This window comes from Macrotis lagotis, chromosome 2, assembly GCF_037893015.1.
Source record: "Macrotis lagotis isolate mMagLag1 chromosome 2, bilby.v1.9.chrom.fasta, whole genome shotgun sequence".
Taxonomy (NCBI): Eukaryota; Metazoa; Chordata; class Mammalia; order Peramelemorphia; family Peramelidae; genus Macrotis; species Macrotis lagotis.
Window position 1 is genome coordinate 281855832 of NC_133659.1, and position 21148 is coordinate 281876979.

Consider the following 21148-nt stretch of genomic DNA (forward strand, 5'->3'; position numbering starts at 1 on the left):
AAAATTACAAAATCCAAGAATTAGATTGCTGATTGTAAAAATGTTGTACACCAATTAGTTTCCCTAATAAGTCTTAATTTCTTCAGTTTAAATAGGGCTGCTAGGTCATGTGGCTCATAGAGTCAAAAAGATTCCACACATTGATTCAGATACTTACTAGTTAGGTGTATTTGGATTAGAAGGTCAGAATTCTTGATCTTACTTAACCTTTCTGTTTGCTTTAATTTCTTCATCTGTAAAATGGAGATAATGATAGCCTCAGATGATAATAATTCAATAATTATTGTGAAGATCAAATGAAGACCAAATTGTAAGCATGTAACCCAGTGCCTATCATAAACAAAGTGTAATATAAATGTTAGCTATAATAATATTACTACTAATACAAATAATAAAACCCAAGTTCCATCAACATTCTAGTTATAACATTAGTTTTTAGGTTTTTTGCAAGGTAATGGGTTTAAGTGGCTTGCCCAGGGCCACATAACTAGGTAATTATTAAGTGTCTGAGGTCGGATTTGAACTCAGGTACTCCTGGGCTGGTGCTCTATTCACTGTGCCACCCAGCTGCCCCTTGTAACATTGTTTTGAGTTTACTCATCCCAGTTCCATTCCTTAGGTTATAGTCCAGGTACCAATGTTAATCTTAGGAAATAGTGCCTAGGATACAATACATTGAATATTTTTGAATACATTGAATACACTGTGCCACCTAGCTGCCCCCTACATTGAATTTTTTCATTGAAGAATATAGTGGAATTATTTCCCTTGTTCTAGAAATTGCACCTTTGATTGAATACAATCTAAGGTCATATTTTTTGAAGGTGAGGAAAGTTAGGTATATCATATTGATAACTCATATTAAACTTGTATTTAAGAATAACAGTAGTAATAGTCATATTATATACATATACATATACATACGTGTATATATATATACATATATATGTATATATATATATATATATATATATATATATAGTATTAATCAGTTTTGCAGAGCACTTGATAAATTTATCTCACTTTGTTTGCACAGCAACCCTGGGGGTAGGTGTTTTCATTTTCTTCATATGAATGATGAGGAAACTGAAACAGGGAGAGGGTAAATGACAGACCCAGGGCCACATACCTAGTAAGTGAGACTAGATTTAATCTCAGGTCTTCCTGACTCCAAGCTGTGTTCTATTCACTGAGCACCTAGCCAATTCATAGTATTTAAATAAATGTTAATATTTATTAAATATTCATTTATTATTCTTATTTTCAATAATAGATAATTTCAATAAATATTCTATAAATAAATTCCTTGTTTATTATTATGTTTATAAAACATTTTCCTGAGAAGTAGGCAATTATATAGAGGAGGACGAATAGACAGATTGAACCATAGAAGGATGAGGACCAAGAATGGTGACATGTCACTAGGCTTCTCTTTCCATTTTGCTGTACCATTTTAGGATCATAAATTTATAGATGGATGGAACTTAGATGAAACTTTATTTTACAGTTGAAGAAAGTGACACACAGAGAAATTCAATCAGTTGTTCAGCATCACAGAGCTATTAAATGTCTGAAGGAGGAATCAAACTCGTCTTTCTAACTCCAAGTCCATTCAACCTAATTGAATTTATCTAACAGTATCATCTTTAACCCACATTTCCTTAGCTTATGCATAAGGATAGTAAATCTTTGTTGTATTTAAATCTGCATTCATTATCTCAAAAAAGTCAACCCCTCCCTCCTCTAACTTTGTCAACAAAGGGATGAAAATTTGACACTGTAATCATATTCTCCTTTTTCAGAAATAAGATTTCTTGCAGGTGTCTCCTTGACAAATTCACTTCTCTTGATTTTTTTGACCTTTCAGTTCATTTTATGATCTGTATTTGAAATTCGGTAATGATACCTCCTTTTAAGCTGGAAGGTCAGTATCTTTGATCCCCCCAATTAAATCACTTCTGATTCTCTTTCCTCTTTTTCTCGTCTCAATACTTTTCACTGTGGCCCCACTACCCCTCCCCTCCCCCTTCCTCATGCCCCCCTCCCCAGCTCAAGTTCATTAATTTCCACATAGCTTTGTGTGTTTTTGTGTATTCTTTGCGTATTCTTGAACAATCAGAGGTGTGCTGGCGCTAGCTCCTTGAGAGTTGATTATTCAATTTTCAATGTGCATATTTGCACTTTGGAAATCAAGAAATGTTATAAATCAGTGCTTGATTTGTTGTTTTGTTGATTATCTAGACTTAAGAAAATGATGAAGAAAATATTAATAATGATTTAAATTTAAAATGTTTTTTGCATAGTTTTTTTGAATCAGTTATTAAACATTTACTAGAATACTGCATGTGATGTTATTTTTTGTACCTTCTATTAATGCTGTTTTATTTGAATATATTGGCATATTTCAGTTCTGATTCTGATTTCACTAAGTCTTTGGTCAATATTTTATAATTTTCCTGAATAGCTCTTATTTCTTTTTTTCCCCCATTTTTCTTCTTCCTCTCTTCTTCAGTTTTTAAATTCTTTTTAAAGCTCTTCTATGAGATTTTGGATTTGATTCCAATTCATAGATTTCTTTCAGACTTCCCATGTAGGTAATTTTTCACTGCTTTCTTTTTCTGAGGTGTTATTTTTATCTTCTTTATCTGCATAGTAGTTTTCTATGTTAAGTGCTCTTTTTAGATTTTTTGCTCTTTTTAATTTAGTTCTGCTCCTGACCAAGATGTTGCTTATGCAGAGATTTTTTCCTCCTTTATGTCCAGGCTCTGCCTATGCAATGGTTTGTTCCCAGACTAGTCCTGTCTTTTGCCCCAGTATTCCTAGGTTTCAGACTTTGTCTGGGGATGGAACCTTCCCTGCTGGCTTGCTGTCTAATTGAGTTGGGACCTGTGCTGTTGTCTAGCTGCCCAGATCTGGAATGCACTGTGGCTAAAATTCTCTTGCTGGCTTTCCCACTCTCCCACCTTGCTGGGCTTTACTTCCTCTTTTCTCCCAAAGAGACCTTCTTTGAAGATCATCCCTGATGTCTACAGTTGAAAAACTTGTTTCAATCTCGTCTTCTTTTGGTGGAATCTGTAGCTTTAATATTTGTGTAGAGGCTTCATTTAGCTTTGGGTAGGGAAAAACTCTGGGAACATGCTCCCTTCACACCACCTTGGCTCTGCCTTGGAAGTCCTCCACTAAGTCTTGATGATGTCCTTTTTTTTCAAGTCCATATATCTTAATATGAGTAACTTTGCTGCTTGAGGTCATGCATTTTGTTACTTAGTTTTTTTCCAGAATTGTTTTCTGCTTTGAATTACTATACAGGATTCTTCACTCAATGTGCTTTCTATCCCACCAAATCTGGCTTCCTTCAGAGTGTATGAATATATTATTTTCTTGGGATTTTTTTCTTCCTCTCTTCCCTCCTATCTTTCCCCCCATTTTACAATCAAAATTTTTTGATCATATGTGAAGATTTTCCGCAACAAAACATACCTCCTTTATCCCTCTCTCCTGTGAACGTCCACAAATGTGTTTATTTTTATTACCAAGAGGACAGGATGCAAAGCAGAGGCATTTAAGTAACCAATATAATAAGAAAAAAGGCATCTAGGAGGCACAATAGATAGAATGTTGGGTCTAGAGTCAGGAAGACCTGAGTTTAAATCTGATCTGAGTTACTTATTGTTTCTGTTGCCTTAGACAAGTCAGTTAACACTTTTTGTCTCAGTTTTTTCATCTGTAAAAATGAACTGGAGAAGGAAATGACATCCCTCCTGTATCTTTGCCATAAAAAAAAGCAGCTCAAATGGGCTCACTAAGATTCAGACCCAATTGAAATGACTGACTAGCAAGTCAAAAGGAAGAAAAAGAATATTTTTCTCAGAAATCTCATCTACACACAATATACATATCTACATGTATATATATATATATATACATATATATATATTTGGATCTACACACACACACACACACACACACACACATATATATATATATACATACATATATATAATATGTATATGCACACACTTGTCTGTTTGGGTATATGTATATGTATTTATTATCAACTGGACCAGAACCAGCCTCTAACCTGTGAATGGCCAGACTCATACAAAACAGGCTGCAGACAGGAGAGTCAGGACACAGTCAGAAAAGTTGAATTATTTTCAGAGTGAGGAAAACTTTTGCAAATAGATATCTATTCCCTCTCCCCCACTAAGAAAGAGTATTAGCAACTCTGAGGATGGGACTACTTATATATAAGAAAGGGGTTGGATCACAACACAATTATTCTTAGGTCTTGAGATAGTTCTTTCTCATGGTTGACATTTCTTGGGACAACAGACATTCTTGGAATCCTGTGGCTCTTGCTACTTGGTTCTGGGAAACAGGGTGTTCTCCAAAAATATTTGCTATCTCTCTCTCTCTCTCTCTCTCTCTCTCTCTCTCTCTCTCTCTCCTAATCGATCTAATCTGTTTTTCTGTCTCTCTGTCTGTCCTTTCATCTGTTGCTCTGTCTAGCACTCCCTTATGGTCTCATGGCCACTGCTCGGCAAGTCCTGTGGTTAATCTTGGTCAGTGTCCAAATGTGCCTTCATTAGGGATGAAGTTGTGAAAATTTTTCTCTGCTGCCACTTTCTTTCACTGTAGTCCTCATCTGAGATGGTCCATATTAAGAAGAGTACTTTTTTCCATCTCTCTGAAAGTTCAGAAACCTTCACAATGACTCTTTTAGAAAGGTAGGGCCTTTCCAAATTAATTTTTTGGGTCTTCACTTTTCCAGAAATTCATAAGCTTTTTTTTTAGTTTTTTTTTTTTTTTGCAAGGCAATGGGGTTAAGTGGCTTCCCCAAGGCCACATAGCTAGGTAATTATTAAGTGTCTGAGGTTGGATTTGAACTCAGGTACTCCTGACTCCAGGGCCGGTACTCTATCCACTGCGCCACCTAGCCGCGCCTAACTTCATAGGCTTTTGATATGCTTTTGAATTTTCTATTCTCTACCTGATTTACCAGAAATGGACAGTGGCTGGTAGTCTTGAATTATACCAGTACACTCAGTTGTGATCTCTTTTCATGTTCATATGTTTCATATATATTATATTTTTTAACGATCATGATGGGACAGATAGGCCTGGAAGTCAGGAAGTCCTAATCCAAATACTAGCTGTGTAATGCAGGCAAAGTCACTTAACCTTGTTTGCCTTAGTTTCCGGTACTATGAAATGAGCTGGAGAAGAAAATGGCTAATCTCTTCAAGTATCTGGCAAGAAAATCCCAAATGGGATCACAAAGAGTTAGAAAGGACTGAAATAGTTAAGCAACAAAAATGATCATGTCAGACTTGCAAAAATGGCAATGTCAAGTCACAATTGTCATGACAAATTTTTTCCTCATGGATTCAAATAAAATCTTTCCTCACACTTACTGGTGTCTGTGGATTCTCAGAGTTCCATGGAGCTTAATATGCTGCCTCTTTCTTTGAAACTTCACCCTAAAGTATGAGACCTTACCCTCTTTTATATTATAATCATGGAAGTTAGTGAAGCTTATGGACCTTTCTTCAAAATAATGTTTTAAAATACATATATGATCATTTTTATTATCCAAGTTTATGGATTCCCTGAAATATGTACTTTAGTCTCCAGGTCAAAAACTCCTGCCCTAAAGTTTCTTCTGTCTTCTTTTTTTTCCTTTCCCTCTAGAGCTTCACTCAGCAACCTTTTGGTTCTGCTTCACATCGCCTTTGTTTACTCAGAATCTTTTACTTCCTGACTCTTTTTTTTTGCATTATTACTTAAACATTAAATTATTTCTTCTTCATGCCTTTTTTTGAGAAGCAAGTAAAAGAAAGAAATTACTGATGGAGAAACAATTATAGAAAGGGTAGACAATTTTGTCTAAGGTCACAGATGTTCTATGCAGGAGCGTGGAACAGAAAAGATTTTTTTAAAGCTATTATCTATCTGCTTGTCAACCCCCTACCTATATATTTATACAGTCATACTTGGTTCATTTAAACAAGTGGGTGATTAGCAGTAGCTAAAATCAGAAGAGGGAGCAGGTAGGAGGGGGAAAATATTCTCTTCTCTTATTAGTCTGTATTTCTTACCACCCAACAATCAATCCTGCCAGCCTCATGGTTGATTGCTAGTCTAGAGGAAGTAATTGTTAATATTTATGTAGTCCATAGTGCTTACTCTCTGATACTATTTGCCTTTCTTCTCATGTATTAATTATGTGAAATTTAAAAGCATCTGTGATGAGATGGATTTTTGCATCTAACTAAAATAATCTGACTGGAGCCTTAATTATTAGACCAAAGATTTTCCTTAATCAATTGAAAAACAGATTACCTTTTCTTAGCACATTCATGGTTACTAGGAGGTGGAAGTTATTTTGACAAACATATTCTTCAATTATTGCTTTTTAAACTTTTTCCCATAGTTTTAGTTCCTAAATGCATGAAGAAAATCTAAGTTGAGATAGATCAAATCCACTCTCCTTTGGTATGTCCAAACATGTAAATTTCTATAGAATAATATTCACTACTTATATATACACATATATAACATATTTGATGGTTAGGTATGTATCCACATACATGGACATGATGAGATAACAAGAGGACTAGACTAGGAGACAATACAGACTTTCATTTAAACCTCTTATATTTACTAGTTTGGTGACTATGAGCAAGGTACTTAAACTTTCTAAGTTTCAGTTTCCTTATCTGCAAAATGGGATGATAAAATTACTTTTCTCAAAAACTATTGAGAAGCTCAAATGAGATAATATTTATAAAACATTTTGCAGACCTTAAACAGTTTCTAAATGCATATTGTGATAATTGCAGAGATAAAGAATAGATCTGTGATTTTATTAGTCTAAGGGACTTCTGAGAGGAATTCTCTCTTCCAAAGTAGGTAAGCTCCTTTTTTTCATATTTCCTTCTTAAGAGGGTTGCCTAGAGTAGAATATGGAGAGGAAAACAGAGGGTCAGTTTTTTTAATCAAATATGGTCAGTTTGGTATTCACTATGCTATGATTATAGACCCACACACTTGTGTATCATATATATGCACATATGTATGCATGTATAATGTATATAGACATATCTATGTAATATATAGCATTTGTATAGCTCACCACTTGCTGGTTTGCAAAGTGTTTGTTTCACTTGATCCTCACACAAAAAATATCCTGGAGGTTATTATTCTCATTTTACAGATGAGAGAACTGAGGCTGAGAGATTATAAGTAACGTGCCCAGGATCATAGAACTAATAAGTGTCTGATGCAGGATTTGAACTCAGATTTTTGTAATGCCAAATACTCTATGTACTAGGTCAACTAGCTACCTTCTATATGCATATAGATACCCACATTGTTACATATGTGAAATATCATATAATATGATGCAATGCAACATACATGTGCATTGGATATAAGTAGAAAATGTATCTATATGCATACAACTCATGTTCACGAATCCATGTACACATGCATAAATATGTAGATGCGCCCACCAATATTCATATATGATAATTCCATGTTAATATGCTAATATACTACACATTGGTATGTTATAAAACGTGTGTGTGTGTGTGTGTGTGTGCATAGATGTGTGTTAATAGGGGCTAGTCAATCAGGGCTCAGTCTGGAAGGGCCTCTATTCACTCCATAGAATTTTTAGGTATGCTAAGAAACAGACTTCTAATTGACTGATGTTTTAGTGAGAATACATTCAAAGGCTCTAACCAAAGTAAACCCCCTCTGTTTTTCCTGTTTGACTGAGTCTAAGTAGAGAGGTCAAGAATGCTGTAAACTCCAAGCGCAGGACTAGGTAGATGGGAGTCTCTGAAACTGGGACAAGCAGGGCAAGATCCCTCTGTCCCACATAAATGATCATTTTGATAAGTAAACTCAACAAATGTGTAGAGTTCCAGTCTGGAGTTCTTATTGGATAGTCCCTTCTGCCTCCCTCCCATACACACACACACAGATACTTTTTATATATGCATGGACATGCACATTTATGTGCATACATGTAATATACATAAAACACAACATAAAAACACACATGTGTATCAGTAAATGCATGCATACATCCACACATATGCATGCATATTCATATAATATACACATTACATACGTATAGATCTACATCTTTCTATCTGTTCTGTCTGTCTTTCTTTCTATCTATCTATCTATCTATCTATCTATCTATCTATCTATCTATTATTCTGGCATTGACAGTTATATCTTTTATTTGTGAGCCAGAAAAGTGAATAAAACCATTGATCCAGTGCCCAAAGAGAAGTGACCCCTTGGGGTGGGAGTAGGAAAGCAGCAATGAAAAGCTAGCCGGTGGATTCTTGCTATGTCATACTAACTGCTCAGTTTGAGAGCAGTCAGACAGATTTAGGGGCCAGTGGCAGCAGTATATCTTAAAGCAATGATTCTGAAACTTTTCCATAGCATTTAGAACCCTTGGGTTCAAGCAAAACTTTGGCAGTCCCTTCATCATAAAATGCTCTAAAATTTTTATTTAATGCCTGTTCACAAACAGTATAAATTTAAAAAAAAAGACAGAAATTTGGGATTTTTAGGGTTGGAGCACAGTTTGAGTAATGCTACCTTAAAGCCCAAGCAAGTGATGTCTTCAGCCCTGAAAACCATCCATGGAATTCCAGAACACCACTAACAACTTTGCCAGGTGTCCCTTCAGAAAGCTATAGTCTTATATCCTAGGTTTCTATACTCTCAGTTGGAATTTTTTTTTTTATCAAGAGGGATGATAATGATGAAGAGGAGAGAGCCTAATTTGTATATATATATATATATATATATATATATATATATATATACATATATATATATATGTATGTATTTATATTTGTTTTGTTTCAATTTTAGAGCATTCTCCCCATTGCAAATAAGGAAATCTGCAAATAAGCAGAAAAGAATTCTATTTAAATGGGATGGATTCTCTGTCAGTAGCAGGTATTTCACATTACTTTGGCCCAAGTTACTTTCCTCCACTGGGACTCAGATTTTTCATTTATAGAATGAAGATATTATACTAGGTGATCTCTGAAGTCCTTTACAGATCTGAATCCTTGATTCTATGACAAGGAGCCCAATCGGATTCCTTCTGTAAATCTTCGCTTTGATTCTGAACCATCCTGGATACTTGGTACCTATTTACTGATGGTCTACAATTGCTTCTGTCTCTCATTCCAAGAAGTCCTGTTAGACTATGCTGACATACCTCCTTCTTAATGGGCTTTGACAGTCTTGATTCAGGTAGGATATTTCATTCCACACAATGGTAGAAATAGGGAAATATAGACTGAGAGAGGGAATGAGCTCCCAACCCTGGAGAAAGCAGAAAAAGCATCCTATTGATTATGTCTTTCCAGTGTCCACCAGTCACTCATTTTAAGTCAGACTGTTTTGTGAGAGAATAAAAAAGTTCAAGAGCTGAGACTAACAGGGCTTAATAAATATTTATTTCCTTGACTTAATTTAGAAATGCCACATGTCCCAGGACTGGCTCCTTTGTCTTCCTAATTCCTCAACTGTCTACTGCACTCCACATTGAAATGAAGTCATGGTGAAAAATAGCAATCCCAAAATATAATTTAATTTAGCCAAAAGCATATTTAAGTAATTTAAGTACTCAGTAAAAGCAAGGTGAAAGGCAGTGTAATATAATGAATGGAGAACTATCTTTGAAGCCATAAAGTCATAGATTCAACTATCTGTGTAACTCAGGGCAAGTCCCTTAACCCTTATCTGCCCCAGTTTCTTTATTTATAAAATAAAGATAACAATAATTAATAATTACTTAGATTTGTTGTGAGGTTCAAATGAAATAATATTTAAAACTGCTTTTCAAATCTAACTGAGCTACATAAATACTAGCCTGTGATTATTATTTTAGTGAGTCAATCAGATAGTTTTATTATCTTTATTTATTCCCTAAATCCTTTGAGAAAAAATCAAATAGTTATTTTCTCTATCTGAATGACAACTATCCTGTGGAATTTAGACTATTTTTACGTTAGGAAATCTTGGTAAGATTAAACAAATTCTGTAATGTTAGTGATTTAATTTCAAGAATCCGAGGTGCTGATACATTGGATGGACTTGGAAATTGGTGTACAATCCATCAGCTGCTTGCTAAGACATTTATAAACTCATAAATAGACAGATAAATTATTTCCTTGATTCTGGGATTATAATGGCATTTTGGTCTGGTAATTTTCAATGAATTAGAGCATGGTGAGGTTTTTTTGATGAGCTATTAGAAAAGCAGTTGATCCTAATGAATTTCTATCAATAGAGAAACAGCTTGTATTTCTGGGAATAGAAGTTGAAGTTATTCTGATTTTTCAGAAAAAAATTTCTTGTCTCTCATTGTTTCACAATTATTTCTAGATAATGTTGCGAGACACCAGAAATTATAAAAATAAAACAAATTCTCTTGGATTAAGATGTTTTTCAGACAATTATTCTTTAATGGTACTTTGTGCTTTATATGTAGCATTTCATGAGCCTATTTCTCATCCTGAATAGCTGATGGTGCTATCCAATTGCTAATTAGCTAATTTATACCCCAGTGACAATCTTAGTTAATGCCTACGATTTCCACTAAGTAGGTTGAATTGTCAAACTTCTTACCTATCCGGAAGCACCTATGTTTCGTTTTCCCTAGGAAATGCATTTCTGAAAAGCTGTGTGTCAATAGAATCATACTTCAAAGGCAGGGGTGAAGCTGGGCATTTAAAGTAAACTTACTGTGGAGGAGGGGAGTCTTTGGAAACTAAAGAATTCTCTTGCAAAATTCACAATCACTCTTTGATTTATGGGTTTTGTACACAGAATGCTGATGTAGTCAACTGAAGCAAACCTTCTTAAAGCAAAACACAGCTGTACTTTGCACTAACCCAGTACCACATCTGCCCAAGTGTGGGGCAGCTGGGACAAATCAGGATGCTGTGGGAATAGGGACTGGGGAGAGTATGACTAGATAGAGAGAACCAGTATATGATAGATACTTCAGAGGGAAGTTCCATTTTCTAGTTCTAACAGTTGAAATGCACTGCAGTGATAGAGTCCCAGAAAAATCTGTCTTCATTATTATTATTTTTATCTTTATCATCACATGGAGCTTTCTTGCAACAATAATTTACATTTATAAAGTAGTTCAAAGTTTACAAAGAGTTGTTGTCTACCCTTCATGACATGTGTGTAAGCATCTTCATTTTTATCATCACCATTTTACAAATAGGAAAATAAGACTCAGAAAACTAAAATGACTTGCCTAGTTCCTAAATGTGGAGGCTATATTTCCAATTTAAGACTCATCTGACTCAAGTTCTATAGACTTTTCACCAGTTCTATAGACTTTTCACCAGTATTGCTATTTTTTTGGTTGAATTTCAGTTGTGTAAAACTCTCCACTTGGGGTTTTCTTGACAAAGATGTTGAACATTTCTCTCTTTTGAGCTCATTTTACATATGAAGAAACTAAGGCAAACAGGCTAAATGACTTGCCCAGGGTCACACTATTGGTAAATGTTTGAGACCAGATTTGAACTCAGATCTCTCTGACTCCAGGCCTGGCATTGTACCCATTATGACACCCAGCTGCTCCACAGACTATCTATTAGGAAAAACAAAACAAAACAAAGCATTATGAATTAAAGATCCCATTACCTGGCTCATCTGATTCATACTTCTACCATGCCAGACAAATGAAAATCTCAACTATTTTTAATATCTCTCAGAAGAGATTCTATATACATTTCCACTAACCTCTTCTAGGGTTTAACTTGGCTTCATCTTTCTGGGTGTTAGATGACTTTTCCCTTGTAGGACATGACCATGATTTTTCAAATTTTTATAATCAGTCATCTGGTTTTATGATAATTTGGTACTCCTGTCTTTTACTTTCCTCTTATCCATTACACTGAACCTATTCTCTTATAAATGGAGTTCATATTAAATAGAAGTAGGAAAGGAAACCCCAACCAAACCATTACCCCAGTGGTTGTACTTGACACTGATTTTCCAGGATTCCTAATCCAGGGGACCTTCAAATTTGACCAAGATTGTGCAACTAATCAAAGGTGACACAAACAGAACTATAGCCCCAGGCTTTAGTTTTCAAGCCCAGTGCTCTCTTGTTGTTTGGTCATTTTTCAGTTTTGTCTGACTATTGAAGACCCTGAAGTTTTCATGGCAAAGATATTAAGAGTCATTTTCTATTTCCTTCTCTAGCTTATTTTATGGAAGAGAAACTGAGACAAACAGGGTTGATTGATTTGCCTAGTGTCACACAACCACTAAGTTTCTGAGGGCAGATTTGAACTCATATAGATGAGTCTTCCTGATTCCAAGCCCAGGGCTTTACCCACTGCACCATCTAGCTCTCCTTGGGGACCTTCAACTGTCTTAGGGTACAAGTTTGGATTAGTATAAGAATCTGTGACCTCTTATAGTTAATAATTTTTTAAGGATAGTTCCAGAACTTTAGAATATATCTTGGGAATGCAGTAAGAAGATCATGCTCAAACACTGTGTAACCAATCAGCAAAGCAATAGTTGAACCTAGCTTCTGGAGGCAGAACTAATGGAACCCTCCAGTCCTATGCTTAGATGAGAGTCCCTAGGGTAAAATTGCTGAGACTTTGTAATTATTTGGAATTGTAAAAACTGTTAATTTTTTCAGCTGTGGAAATTTCATATCATATTTCATAAATAAGAGATATTAATTACTTTATGAGATAGTGTGAAAATGAGATTAGACATAATATATTATCTTAAGTAAGATGGTGATCCTGTATAAGGTGGCTATTGAATGAGGCAGAATTAATCTGCTTTATGTACTCTTTGTGCTAATCAAAATGGTGTACTTGCTTGCTGTTCTCTGCACCTGTTGCTTCATTTTCCATTTTTCATGCTAGAAATATTTTCTTTTCCCAACTCTTGAAATTCTTAGCTTCTTCAAGGTCCATTCAAGTAATTCGTCCTCTAAGAATCTTTCTTGATTTTTATCTGGGGTCAGTGTCCCAACATCCCGCTTTCCCCACCATTGTGTGTATGCATGTTTGTATTTACACATGTACATACAAACAGAAATTCAAACAATACACATATGCACACATGCATGCACAAATAGACACATATATGTATATGAACACACATATGATACATTTTGGGGGGTCTTAGCTTTTTAAGTGCTTAATAAACACAACGATTTATTCCAAGTTAGAGAGTCTTCAAATATAGACAGTTCTATCATCCAGTGCCCAGACAATGTACTTTCATCCCTAGATTGACTAGAGAATGATAGTTTTTTTTAAGCCACATATAGAGTTGTGTTGACTGAGGAATATATAGAGGGGCTATGATTTATTCCAGTGGAGGGAAGATCCACACTAATGAAATCATTCATCTTTGATTTTAAACCAATTTGGAACTAGAGATAGAGAAGAGACTTGTGATTGAAATGATGTCATCTTTGTTGTTTGTCCTTAGTTCTCAGAAAAGACCATGATATACGGGAGATGATGCTATGACATGCACAGGAATTGGATTTGTGAGGGGGTTACTGTGCTAAGTCATCAGCCTCACTTTCTCCTCCAGAGTCATCTGGATCCAGTGGCCAAATATGAATCAGGATGATGGGAGATGGCCCCGGATATAAGGCAATCAGGGTTAAGCAACTTGCCCAAGGTCACACAGCTAGCAAGTTTTAAGGATTTGACTTTTGAGTCTGGATTTGAATCAGATCCTCCTGACTCCAGGGCTAATTCAGCTGCCCCTAAATTTCCTTAAATGCTATTAGGGACCTCCTGGATGGCTATTAATACAGATAAGCAATTTCTCTGCAATTTTTCATTTTAGTGTTGCCTAGCATGCTGAGGAATTTAATGGTTGATGGTCACACACTAGGTATGGGGGTACTTAAACCGTGTTCCTCCTGGTTCTTAGGTGAATGCTCTATCCACTCTGCCACATTGCATTAAAAATTCATGTAATAAAGTTGTGTAGTCTAAATATTGACGTGTACAAATTGAATGACAATATACAACTCTAAATAATTCATAAAATCTCATAATAACTTATAGGTCACAGCTTAGGGAATTATGATTGCACCAGGTTGCCCTCTCTCTCCCTCCTCTCTTATAGGTGGAGAGAATTTGTGGGACTTCTAGCAATCACAGCTCATACAATGCCTTCCAATCTCATCAGCTGCCTGCCTGCCTGTATCTCAGGAGACAAAGGCGTATATAATACAGGCAAGGTTTGAATTGTTAGCCAGCTATAACCCAGTAGAGCATCTACCCCACAAAATAATTTCCCATGGACCATCATCAATTGTTAAAGGATTGACTCTTTGTCTGGGAAAGGGAAAGATTTGGGAGGACTGGAGGAGTCTTTTGGGGATAGGTCAGTCAGAGGGCTTATTGAACAGTGACGGAATTGTGCCCTAAGGCATGTCTGAAGATCTGGGAAAGCTATGAGAGGTGTGGCCTCTATCTTTTCTTTTGGTTTGGTTGTCACCTTTCATTTTTCATCCTGCTCTGTCCAGATTACTATAGCTCTCAAGACAGTCTCCAATAGTGTTGCATTGACAAAAGAATCCTCACAACCCACTAAATCATTAAAAGTAATAAGGGCAGCATAATTAGAAAGGAAAATAACATCACTTCATGTGCATGCCATTTCCCTACCTCTTACCCTTAAGGGCATTTTCTATTTCGATTTTGGTCTAAATATTAAATAATAATGAATTTCCAGTGACCCTTCATAAGATCATACCAAAGAAAAAGACATCTGCAAATACTATGTTGATTTAAAATGAGATAATTTTATTACTTATTTGAAAAACAATTTCATTTTAACTAAAAATCTATTTAAAATGAAATATATTTTATTAATAAATCTTTTCCATACTTTCTTATCTCTATGCATCTATATTTTTCTATAGTAGGTAGCTATTACTAATTTGGATAAGGAGATGCATTTCCTGCTATTAAATTTCACTTTAAAACGAGTCAGTGATTTATACAATTATTTGGTGTGGTTTGGAGGAAGAGAGGTATGAGGTGAAGGGAAAATTTATTCATAGATGTAAAATTTGTAAGGAATGCAAACATTCATGAACGAGAATTATCTTCAAATATATCCCTGCAGTCAGGCAAAAGCAGGGTATACTGAATTTTGATTATCTTTTGAAATTTCTAGGCACATACCTGATAAAAAATGGCTCTGCCGTATATTACTTTCTTTGAGTCCAGAATATTTCTCAAAGTAGATAATTCATCTGATAAAGTTGCCTTATAAACCCTCTGTGCATTTTAAAACAAAGAACCCTTGTAATAGTGTAAAAACTGCATTAACCAACAGGGATGGATGACACCATTGGAGTCAAACTGTACCTCCCAATCCTAATATTAAAAAAAAAAAAGAACCTATTTTATTGCAGTTTTTGAAAATGCTGGCTGAATCACAGCAGATTCAAGGTTTTGTAGGTTGTCTAGAGTTCTTTCTTTTTTTTTTTCATTTTTTTTTGATTGTCTAGACTAGAGTTTTAACAAAAGACCAGGGCCAAGTTGCAGCAAGTATATAGATTCTAAATTCAGTGCTTTCATGGAGCATTGTTTACTACTGAAAGGCATTAAAGGTATCTAATTTCACAGCAGCTGACCAATGCTAACAGCTCAGATGGTGGAAGATTTGGGTCTGTAGCCACTTCATTGCCTTTGGTTTGAAGTGGGAGTCCTATACAATTTGCATCCCAAATTAAAGAAATGTTTTTCATAGATCAGATCAAACAAAGCATTCAAGGTTTTCATGGTGACCTAAAAGGATTGCAACATGAGGATTAATTTGGGTGCACTCAGAGTAAGGATTAATTACCAGTGCCAGAATCAATCAGACATATCAGGTCAGTGTAGTCCAGCTTACAATTTAAAAATAAATGGTTCTATACTGCCGTCACAGAGCCATGAATAGAAAGCTACAGATATTTATGATTTTTATTAGACTGATGGTGACATGTAGAGCAGAAATAAATTATTGAATAGCATCATCTCTTCAGCTATGGTGACATAGAGTACAGTAAGAAATGTATTATCTATCACTTACTTGTCTGTCTGCCCTATCAAATCTATCAGCTACCACCTAGCCTAATCACTGAATGGGCATTGCCTCAGTCAAACTGAGACTGGGAAAGACCTTAGCTTAAAAAGGTCAAGGGCTCTGACTGTATCTGGGACCATTTCCAAGTGTCCTGATCCATATCTGGTCACTAGACCCCAGGAGGAGAGAGTAAGACTGTTGACTCCACAGCTTTCCTCCCTTAAATCCACTTTACCTCTATGTCATAAGATCACACCCATGATATCATGGTCCTCTTTGAAAACAAAGGACAAACATCAACCAGCTCTCACCACAGTCCCTTGATTCATCCACAATGGAGAGAGATGGCTTCTAGCAGGTATAGATACATAGAGATAGGAAAGTTTGAAAAAGATTTATTAATAAAATACACTAGCAGGTCCAGCTAAGTCCAATGTACCTGGACTGAGTTTGAGACCAGTCTCGGTCATTTCCTAAATGAGTGTCCCTGGTCAAGTTAGTTGATATTTCTAAGCACTGGGTTTCTCATTTCTGGGGCTAAATGATCTCTATGTTCCCTTCCAGCTCTAAACTTTATTTATGGTAATGAGATGGGAAGTCTTTCTTAATTCCTTTCAATTCTAGTATTTCCCCCCCCCTTTTCTTTCCTAGTTTCAAGTTTTGTAGTTTGTATACATACACACATATACAATATATAGTTATTATACATACAAACATAATACAATATTTACATACCCATATCCATATCCATATGCCCACATCTACACTCCCACCACTGAGTTCTAATTTTGACCATTTCAGTTATTATTATCAGGTAGCTTTGGGGACTTGGTGCTATTTATTATAAAGAATATGATCTACAAGTTTCTTTGTTCAGTTCCAGGAGATTATTTTATTAGAATCTGATGTGACAAACTTATGAAAATATTGGCTCCCACCTGCACTATTCACCAATAATTTGTTAAGTACGGGCCCTGAGTAAAAGTGACTTTACCGTGGAGTCTCTATGGGCTTTATTATCAGGCTGCCAGATAGCTGAAGTACATTCCAGATTCCAACACTATATTATTCTTCTGTGATCTCAGTGATGTGAATGAATATTCCCTCCAGTAATTGCAACCCATCTAAGTCTGCCCATCTTGGGTGATGCCTGTCCATATCTCCCCATCAAGCCAATGGAGGGGCGGCGCAATGTTATTGGGGAATTGCTTTGTTAAAATCCTGACATATCAGGGATATCAGCTGAGTGTGAGGACTGTCATCACTGGAAGTTTCCCCCTGGGGCCCTGCTGTCCTGATCAGTGACTGTCTTTCTGGGCCAACTCATTCAATGCTTCACTTCACTCCCCCACCATTTTCTTGACAGTTTTGCCAATCACACCAGAACCCATACTGTTTTGGTCTTTAACACTTTCATCTCTGGAACTTCTATACTCCCACACTCCCTATTGGGGCCTTCTCTCCTTGTTTACTATTTCAGAAAAGTTCCTGCCTTAGTTCACTTCATTCCCTCACCAGCCTTCCTCTCAGGAACCTTGTTGACACTTTTTACAACACGCACCCAGTTCTGGAACCATGGTCAAATGAACTCTTCCATTGTCTCTGGAAGGGTATGTGGATAGTACTGAGGTTTCACATACCATCCACTCAACCATGTTCTGTTTCTCCCGTTGGAATGTAAGCACCTTGAGGGCAAGAACTATCTCCATTTTCGTTCCTTATTCCCAAAGCTTCACATAGTGTCGTTAGTAGTAAAAGCTTACCAAATGTTCATTCATTCATTCTGTTTTTTATTCTTGACCTAAAGATCTTTTTTTGCTGGCCATATATTTCTCTGATGATATTCCTTATACTACTTCTGCTGTATATTTTTCTTTTATAATGTGCTGCAGCCTACTCTTGTTAGTATTTGATAGATTTGAACTTTGATTTTCCTAGTTTACTAAATACAATATTTATTAGTGTATACTAGTTTACTAAATATACTATTTATTAGTATATTAGAGTTATGTAGGTAGGATCCTATACTAAAACTAGAAGGAGACACAAAATATGTGCGTGTGTGTGTGGGGGTGCATAGGAGAAGATGGGGACAAGTCAACAATTATAAAAAGATAAACTACATACTTAATATATGTCTTTTATTCATCTATACAGGGCACATTTTTATAGTTGTATAATATTTTTGATGAGTATAATAATATGATTATAGACAATGTTAAAATAATATTGATAATGAAATGAATGGAGTAGCTAGATGGCACAGTGGATAGAGCACTGGCCCTCGAGTCAGGAGGATCTGAGTTCAAATTTGACCTCTGATGCTTAATAATTACCTAGCTGTATGGCCTTGGGGCAAGTCACTTAACTATTGCCTTGCCAAAAGAAATAATGAACTTAAGTCATCATAGATACTTATGAACCAGTTATAGTAGGGGATGAACATTTTATTTCTAGATTCTGAATTCCAAATCATAAGAAATGGGGAAGGGAGGGTTTTCTCCATGGACTCTCATTGTTGGAATTTCTAGAGCTGAGTGTATATCATCCATCTAGTTTTTTAGATTGAGAGAAAGAACCCGACTGGAATTCTTGTTTGTATTACCCATCAAGTAAAGGTAAAATTTTTCCAAGTTATCTAAATGAATCAATGAAAGAAATAATCCCAGGCTGGATGTCAATTTGTCGAGCCACTTTCTGAGATAATGGTTTATGTGCACTCTTGTTTTCCTTGAGAACTGTTTGTAAATGCATAAAGATAAAAATGCCACCCGTGTATTGGGATGTAATATGACTTCAACTCTCACACACATTTTGTAAAACTCGATAAATGATCAGTCTATTCTTGTGCAAATGTTTAAGTTAGCTAATTTACTATTTTTAGCATGACATAATGGATTGAAAGCTGTTCTTGAAGCCAGGTGGATGTGTGTTCAAGTCTTGCCTTTGTCATACACTGGTTGTATTACCTTGGACAAGTCACTAACCTCTCAGTATTCCACGTAACTACCTTAAGTTGTAAGTCTCAGAGAGGTTGTGGACCTGCATTGGAAGAGGGAATTTTCCTCATGGAGGAGTTCCTTTAAACAATGAAATCACAGGTCTAGTCTACCACTATACCTAGTAATAGAATTGATTTTCTTTTTTACTCTTATTGACTCAAACTCTTTTCATAAATACGATGTTCCAGAATCCTAGTTGGCAAAACCAGTGGAAGAATAGGAAGGAATAGCAAAAGTCACTAGAAATCCCTACAGGGCTAATAATGTTTGATGGGTTAAAATTTAGAGAGCTATCACTTTGCCTTCCGGGGTACATAGTAGGGAAGTCTAGCCAAGAAAAGAGGCCAGTCTCATGAATTATTTTTATATTCATTTTATACTTGTGGCATGATATATTTTCTAAGTGCATCATGATTACTTTTTTTTTTATTAGTTATTCACTCAATTCCCAAGGAAATGTAAAGAAGGGGAAAGGAGGCTGGGTAGATAAGCTTGTGACCACCTGCCACTGTTCAGAATTGAACCGTAAAGTTTCCATTTTAAAAAGGATGTTTTGAATCCAACTAAAAGTACATGCACTGTGGAAAGGCTTGAAAAAAATAAATGGTTGTATGAGTGATCCAGTCTGTAATCTAAAATAGAGCAAATCATTGAGAAAGTAGCAGGATTGGCATTCCTATAACCTTACATTAAAAAGCAAACAAAGAAGTGAGCTAAGCTGCTTGAAAAGCAAACCAAGCAATCAACCAAACAAAATTCAGATCACATTTCACATGTCTCTAAAGCTAGCAAGGACCTGAGAATGGAAGCTACAAAATACTGTGGAAAGCATTGGATTTAACATCAGACGACCTGGATTTGAATCCTGAGTCTGTCATATACTATGTATGTAGCTTTGTCATGCCTTTATCTTTCTGAGTCTGTTTCCTCAACTGATAGATAAAGGGGTTAGGAGAGATGACCTCGAGGGTTTCTTCCAGCTATAAAATTATGTCATGAAATATCATTCAATGTCTTCATTTCACTTAGAGGAAGATGTATCTATAGAGGTTAGGGAATATTTTTCATTGACATACATATGTATACACACATACACATATATGTACACATACACGTACACAGACATATTTGTTGCAAGACAATAGGGGTTAAGTGATTTACCCAGGATCACATCATTAGTAAATGACAAGTGTGTCTAAGGCTGGATTTGAACTGTCTAAGACTGTATTTGAACCCAGATCCTCCTGACTCCAGGGCCATTGCTCTATCCACTGCATCCCTTAACTGCCCCTTGGTTATTCCTTAGGTTATAAAGCTAGTTATCAATAAAATCGATATTCTTTAATATCCTAAAGTAATCTTTCTGATCATTATACTCCCTCAAAGAATTAAAGGAAGTTTCAAGGAAAAATATATTTAAAAATATATATTTTATTTTCTCTCATTACATGTTAAATAATTTTTAAACTTTTTTAAGTTTTGAATTCCATATTCTATCCCTCCCTGCCTCCCCTTCCTTTTCTCTGAGATGATAAGTAATCCAATAAAGATTATACATGTGCAATCATGTAAAACATTTCCATATCGATCAAAAATATTTTTATAACAGGAAATTAAAAGTCATTTGAATCAATGTCTTCATTTTCCATATTAGAAGACAAATCCAGAGAGGTAAGAGGATATTTGTTAGATCACATAGCTACTTAATGGTATGACCAATACCCTTGAGCCATCTATATGCTAGATCATATAATCTACCATTCAGTTATTATAGTCTTCTCTATGTTTGTATCATGTGTGTTCACAGTATTAGTTGTTCCAAATGAATTTTCATAGCTGGTAATAAATCCTAAATTCATTATACCCATAGATTCAACATATGAAGTTTTAGGTAGTCTTTTCAATGTATTTGAATTATTGCTCATATAATAGTTATATAATCTTAGGGAAATCAATTACCCTTTTTAAACCTTAGTTTCTTTATCAATAAAAGAATA

General features: G+C 35.5%; 1 protein-coding gene and 1 long non-coding RNA gene across 12 annotated transcripts in view; one reads left to right on the top strand and one right to left on the bottom strand.

The window, feature by feature from the left end:
- TAFA2 (TAFA chemokine like family member 2) overlaps positions 1-21148 on the top strand; it is a 615297-nt gene that overhangs the window by 391184 nt on the left and 202965 nt on the right. The window lies entirely within an intron of this gene.
- The window catches only part of LOC141515015 (uncharacterized), a 139928-nt gene that overhangs the window by 109778 nt on the left and 9002 nt on the right, over positions 1-21148 (bottom strand). For all 5 annotated transcript variants that reach the window (XR_012476202.1, XR_012476201.1, XR_012476203.1 and 2 more), the window contains exon 2: positions 158-233. This is a non-coding gene — a long non-coding RNA (uncharacterized LOC141515015). The remainder of the gene's footprint in view (positions 1-157; positions 234-21148) is intronic.